Raw genomic sequence first — 7290 nt, forward strand, 5'->3', positions numbered from 1 at the left:
ATTTAAGTTAACCTTAAATCCATGTGTGAATTGAGTCTTAGGTGCTTAATAAAGTGATGAGTAATTATAATCAGGGTCATAACATTTAAAAGTATATCTGTACCTATTTACCTCTAATTAATCACAGATGTAGAGAATCTGTTGGCAGGAAGAAATAACTATTTAAAACAAAATATTTAAAATAGCTAAAAGAATTTTGCTTTTATTTTTTTTCTTGGCGAAACTTTGCTAGTACTGAAGTTACTGTAATAAGAGTTATATATATTCAAATGCTGAAAATGCACACAAAAAATAAACAGAAGTTTCTCTGAACTGACAGAGGCTACATTGGTGAGAAATATGGAAATATTCAGTAAATGCAAGAGCCTAGAATGAGTGGAAATAAGAAGTTAAGAGTCTAAACAAGATCTGTTGTTCTGGGATGATTCTGGACACTGGATTCTCAATATCCAGTGTGGAAATGAAAATTGATTTGGTAGGATACTCTACAAAAATCTGGAAAGTGGCCTGAGAATGTCATAGGTTATAGGTATATAAAAGAACATTTTGTTCATGGAGTGAAAAGATAAGGTGAAATTGCACAGTGTACCCATATAGAATGCCGTTTTCACTGAACACTTACCATATACCTATTGATGGTGCTTATGGGTTATGTAGTTTGGGGAGTTTTTACAAATGAAAAATTCATGGTTACTGAGACTCCCCCCCTTGAAATTTTAAATAAAATTTTTGACGTGGTTTTGCATGACTATTAAATATTGATAGAAAAAAATGTAAAATTTTTATTGTTTTATTATTTTTAATATACCCTTTAAATATTATTATTTTTTTATTTAAGATTTTTTATTTATTTGTGAGAGAGAGAATGAGAGCATGAGAGGGAGGAGGGTCAGAGGGAGAAGCAGACTCCCTGCTGAGCAGGGAGCCCAATGTGGGACTAGATCCTGGGACTCCAGGATCATGACTTGAACCGAAGGCAGTTGCTTAACCAACTGAGCCACCCAGGCGCACAATATTCCCTTTAAATAATTTCAGGTCAGTTGGAACCAGTTTACTGTTTATAATTTCCAAATTATTGCCTCTATAGTATTTAAAGTCTAAATTTAGTAAATGCTAAATATAGTTTTAAAGCTAATTTAGTATTTAATACTTATTTAAACATGGAGTTAGTATGTGTTAGATTTAGTATTTATATATAAATTTCTAAATAGTAATACTTATAGGATGCAATATTTTACAGTAGCTTTATATTCAAACCACACCCTTATGAGGCCTGCAAGATAGTTATAAGATAAATTTATTGGAGTAAATTAGCATGGCTGTGTCTTATAGTAGAAACTAAGTAATACACAGGCAGATTAACCTACTTTGGACAGATATTGAACGAGAACATAAGATATTAGCTTGATTTCAGGAAATTGTTTATATCACTGACTTAGGTTCTTTAATTAGTTCTTATTTGGACTATATTTAAATAGGTTTGCCCAAGTTATTTAGTCTGTTGTTACTTGTTTTGCCCTTTGTGGCAACTACCTCCAATATGTGTACAGAGGAAACTAGAGCATACAGTTAGTTTTAGTCTTTGAGCAGTAAGAAAATAATGTTAAAAATTATATATTTACATTTGTTTATTTGTGATTTACCTAAGTATTTAATTATTTTGAATCTGCCTTATTCCAAATAAGGCAAGAACAAGGTAATAATTCAAAGATGGTACTAGATACATAATGCTGCATCATAAAAATATTAGTGAGGGTGTAAAAAGTCATCCTGAGTTAAAATTAAATTGTTAATAACAACCTTTAACAAGTGACTTGAAATATATCAGAAAGTCACATGAAGCAAGTATCTTGAAAAAGTAACTAAAATGTACATTCTTATATGTCACATTAATCCAGTTGAGAAGGTGTTATTATTCTTTTGTTACATATGAGAAACACACTTCTACTTAGCTAATTTAATTTTGTGCTTATATATTTAGTTCTTATGTTACTTTCTTTTTAAATCTGTGCCTTTTTATCTCTTCTCACAGTACTATTTAAAGAATAAATATTTGTAAATAACTAGAGCCAGACTTACCGTACTTAATTTTTAGAGGTTATTTACTTCTGATATTGACAAAGAAATGGAATGTTAAAATTCACATTTGAGAACACAGAGAGCAAATCCTATTAAACATTTCTTGAGAAACCACTCCATACATTGTGTAAAGTTTAGAGATGAAAATCACACAATCCCTGTTCTGAAAGATATTCTCTAGTACTTGAAAGAAATATTTTGGTGAAATTAATAATATATTTTGCACTCATAATAATAAAACTCAAAAATCATCATTTATTTATTATGGACCAAGAATTGGGGTAAATTCAATACTTTGCTGTGATTTAAAAAATTTTGTCCTCATTTTACTGAAACCTAAATATCCTAGTCTTACCAAATATCACACATTTAATAAATATGAGAACATAATTTGAAGCCCTGTCTGCCTAACTCTATTTCTATGACTTATGACCTGATTATGGAGAAAACTACATACCAAAGTAACCAGCTTGCTTATTAGCAATAATCGCGCCTCGGATAAACCTCATTGGCTACGATACTGCCACTGCGCAAAGCTCCAGCTTGCTTATATACTTGAAAATTGCTAAAGTAGATCTTAAATGTTCTCACCTTATACACATGCAAAAGTTATTATGGGAGATGATGTATGATTAACCTTATCTGATAATCATTTTGCAACATATATGTGTGTCAAATCACCATATTTTATGTTAGACCTACACAATGTTATGTGTCAATAATATCTCAATAATATTAGGAAAATATAATACAAAAACCAAAACAAGGGATGCCTGGGTGGCTCAGTCAGTTAAGCGTCTGCCTTCGGCTCAGGTCATGATCCCGGGGTCCTGGGATTGAGTCCCGCATCGGGTTCCTTGCTCAGCAGGGAGCCTGCTTCTCCCTCTGCTTGCGCTCTCTCTCTCTCTCTGACAAATGAATAAATAAAAAATCTTTAAAAAAAACCTGACCAGTTTGATCTTAATTCTCATATTGAAAAGATCCACTTAATGGATTTAAATAAGGGAGAGATATATCCAGATGAGCATATGATATATGTCGCTCTATCCATTTTGTTGAAGAATGTCTATATTTACTAGGAGTGGTTTTAATAATGTCACAGAAAACAAACATTAATAACCACAAAATATGGAGAAAAGAACAATTTATTACATACTTTTTAGAAATAAGTTTCAAGATACATTTTAAACCAATAATGTATACCTTCTATGAAAATGTTGATTCCAGCTCTATTAATTACTGACAGGGTGATTGTGGACAAATCATCCTATATATTAAAGAGTCTCAGTGTCAGCACTATTAGTATTTTTAAATGAGTAATCTTCAGTGTGTGTGTGTGTGTGTGTGTGTGTGTGTGTGTGTGTGTGTGTGTGTATGAGGGGAGAGGTAGTTGGGTGAGTGTATCCTGTATACTATAGGATGTTCAGTGGCATTCCTGGCTTCCATTATCTAGATGTAGTAACCTCCTAGTCATGGCAATTAAAAATGTTTCCAAATATTGCAAAATATTTCCTGGCGTGCTAAGTCAACTCTGGTTATAAACCACTGCTTTATACCCTCTATAAACTCAATGTCTTCAGCAATAATATGGGGATTTAATACAAAAATAGATGGTTGGGGACATTAAATTAAAATATGTAGTTCCTGATTGCCATTTAATGCTATTTATGTTATGTTTTCTTTATAATATATGTTAATCTATAGAGGTGGTTTGTTTACTTTGTGAAATGTGTAAATTGTGCAGATATATTTCATAAAGGATTACTTCATTAATTAGATCTATAGATATATGTTTCTACTTGTCTGAAAAATAAATTATGAACAAAGGAAGTTATGATTATGTTAGATTCTTCTGGCAAATGGGAGATTGAGAAGACATGATAAATTCAAGTCAATAGGTACAACTCTGTGTTTTGAGATAATGGAGAAAGCGAAGCTTCAAGAGGAAACTAATTTTTCTTATGCATTTTGAAGCCACTAAATGATTCTCTTAAATGAAAAGAAGGCAATTATATGAATGGACATAAATCATAAATGTAGGGGTACTTATTATAACCATAATTGAATAAGTTATCAGAGAAATAAGAGGGTAGCTGTTGGAGCAGCAAAAGATATGCTAAGAAGATAAGAGGGGTTCTCTAGTTCTCTATTTAATGCAAATGAAATTCCAAATTATTGCTTTGCATCTCAGCTAGGCTGTAAGTGATTATGACCAACTGTCAAAGAAAAGGAGCCTCAGAAAAGGAGCCTCAGATAAACTAAAAGAAATTCCTGTCATGTCTAGTCTCACTTGTTATTGGAAGGGATAACTCTATGTGTGCTGACTGGGATATAATCCCTCCTGTAGAATTTTAGTGCATTAGTTAGTTTGGGCTGCTCTAACAAAAATACCATAAGCTGGGTGCCTTAGAAAAAATAAAAATTTATTTCTCACAATTCTAGAATCTGGAAGTCAGAGATCAGGGTGCCAACATGCTCAGGGTCTGATGAGGATCCTTTTGCAGACTGCCAACTTCTCCTTGTAACTTCACAAGGTAGAAAGATTGAGAGAATTTTTGAGGGTATCTTTTTTTTAAGATTTTATTTATTTATTTGACAGAGAGAGACACAGCGAGAGAGGGAACACAAGCAGGGGGAGTGGGAGAGGGAGAAGCAGGCTTCCTGCCAAGCAGGGAGCCCGTTGCAGGGCTGATTCCAAGACCCTGGGATCAGGGCCTGAGCCAAAGACAGACACTTAATGACTGAGCCACCCAGGCGCCCCTAGGGTATCTTTTATTAGGGCACTAATCCCATTAATAAGAGCTCCACTCTCATGGTCTAGTCACTTCCCAAAGACCTGACATCGTAATACCACATTGGGGGTTAGAATTTCTACATAGCAATATTGAGGTGATATAAATATTCAGTTTATAATATTCAGCCCGGATTAAAATTATTAAAATTAAGTGTGCTTTGAAAATTCTTTGTTTCACATATTGAGAATACATTTGATATTTTATATATTCTCAAATTTATAACATGATTGTTTTTATTAATAAAATTCATTGATGATTACATCGTATTTATGAATTCTAAGTATTATATGTATGTGTGTAGTTAGAATTTTATTTAAAAGATGCTAACTCCAAATTAAAAAAATAGAAATGATTTCTATTGAGAAACTATAAAGAAGAATTTCATAGTGTCTTCTGGTAAAATACCAATTCTTTCTGAGTTTGGAGCTCTAAATCAGTTATAAACATGAACAGGACATACATCTATTACACACATGAGTACACATACACAAACATCTTTATACAGGTATTTTTAAAATTTTTTAATTAATGAGTCCACATAGGAGACAAATTGTCTTTGCAGAATATGGAGAATATTTTAAGAAGTTCCTGGCTCGGGAGACTGTTGCTATAATTAACAGCCACTGCATATAGGCTGTGTGGCCTAGAAATCACTGAATTCTTGAATTCCCAAAAGAGCTCAAAAATGATATCAAAAGCTAATGTTTAATTTGCAGTTGCAAACTACATTGTAGAATTTAGCATGCTTTGTAACTTATGTCCTAGACTCATTGGAATAAAATAATAACAAACTAGAATATAGTGAATATATATTATATATATATTAATTTTGATAATCAAATTCTTCTATTTCAATTGATATTCAAATAGGTTTATATTCCTTCATTGTTTTGAGCTGCCAAATCTTTCAGAAACCTTAGGGATAGAGTAGGATTTTTAATCTTCTTTCCTGTAAGAATTGCAAATTTATCAATCCTCTCATTAAAAGAAAACTACTAAACTCAAGATCAAACATTTCACACATACAAATGACAAACTCCAAACATAAACCTGCTTTGTTGTCAATGAAAAGCAAAACAATCATCAATTTTGTTTGGTTAAATTTTATCTCTTTACTCTTGTTGATTTTATTTTGTACTTTGAAGTTCATGCTGTATTTAGAGAAAGGTTTTCTGTTCTACTGTTTTATCATTTAGAATAGCCAATTCAAGTCTTTAGTAAATTTTTCCTTCTAAAACTCATTTTTTATTCTACGTATACTTCAAAAATTCCTCTACTTCATTAATTATTTTGTGCTAACTAAATTGTCCCACCACACTGTATAACTTTTCTTCATACCCCAAACAAGTGTTTCATTTCAAATAAACTTTGTGTCCCCTTTCATTTCTATTGGGAAAACCAACAGAGATTAGCATTATAATTTTAGCTATATACCAAAAAAATTAAAATATAATATCCTATAAATTACTGTAATATTGAATAGGTAAGACAAGTGAGCCTTAGAGATATTACCAAAATAGACCCGTGTTTTAAAATGCTTAGATGTAGAACTTGTAAAAAATGGTTTGTAGATTTGGGGTACATCATAGGAACAATATTATTTCCTACTGTAATTTGAATTTTTTCAATAATACACACAAATTTTCATATATGCAAATAAGTCAATGTTATTTGCTGATGATATATATTAATAATGTATTGGGCATTTTTAAATATTCAAAGAACAAAAATTCATAAAATTCTAGTAAGCTTACATAAAATGTGCACACATTGCAGCATTCACATTTTTCCAAGTGTAGAAGCATTTACCAAAGTAGACCATATGCTCTGTAACAAAGTCTCAACAAATTTCAAAAATAAAAAAAATAAAGGAATCTTTTGAAGTATGTTTTCTGACCACATGGAATTAAGCTAGATTAAACAAAACATCTAGAAAAAAGGCCAAATTCTCAGAGACTAAAAACTTACTCTTAAATAATCCATGAGTCAAATAAAAAAAACAACATAAATCAGAATGTTTTTACTAAAATGTAAAATAATAAGTGCATGACATACCAAAAATACATTGACACATCAAAAGCTGTGGTTAGTGAATATTTATTATAAAATTTAAAATGTGAACAATTATTTGAGCTCCATTCTGAGGAAGCTAGAAAAAAAAAAGAACTGTAAAAAGAAAAAGAAAGGAGAAAAAAATGTGATCATTGCAATAGATGAAGAAATCATTTGAGAAAACTCATCATGTAGGGGCCAAGGGCAGGCAGCCCCAAGGTGGACCACTTTGGCATGAACATTATTTTTAGTTAAAAGCAATCAAAACCAGGCACCTGGGTGGCTCAGTTGGTTAAGCCACTGCCTTCAGCTCAGGTCATGATCCTGGAGTCCTGGGATCCAGTCCCGCATCGGGCTCCCTGCT

At 31.9% G+C, this 7290-nt stretch overlaps 1 pseudogene; it reads right to left on the reverse strand.

Annotated features, from left to right (window-relative positions):
- Window positions 1-2400: 2400 nt before the first annotated feature.
- Window positions 2401-2617, reverse strand: LOC113926013 (annotated as a pseudogene).
- Between the last annotated feature and the right edge of the window lie 4673 nt (window positions 2618-7290).

The sequence above is a fragment of the Zalophus californianus genome, chromosome 2, assembly GCF_009762305.2.
Source record: "Zalophus californianus isolate mZalCal1 chromosome 2, mZalCal1.pri.v2, whole genome shotgun sequence".
In the NCBI taxonomy this organism is placed as follows: Eukaryota; Metazoa; Chordata; class Mammalia; order Carnivora; family Otariidae; genus Zalophus; species Zalophus californianus.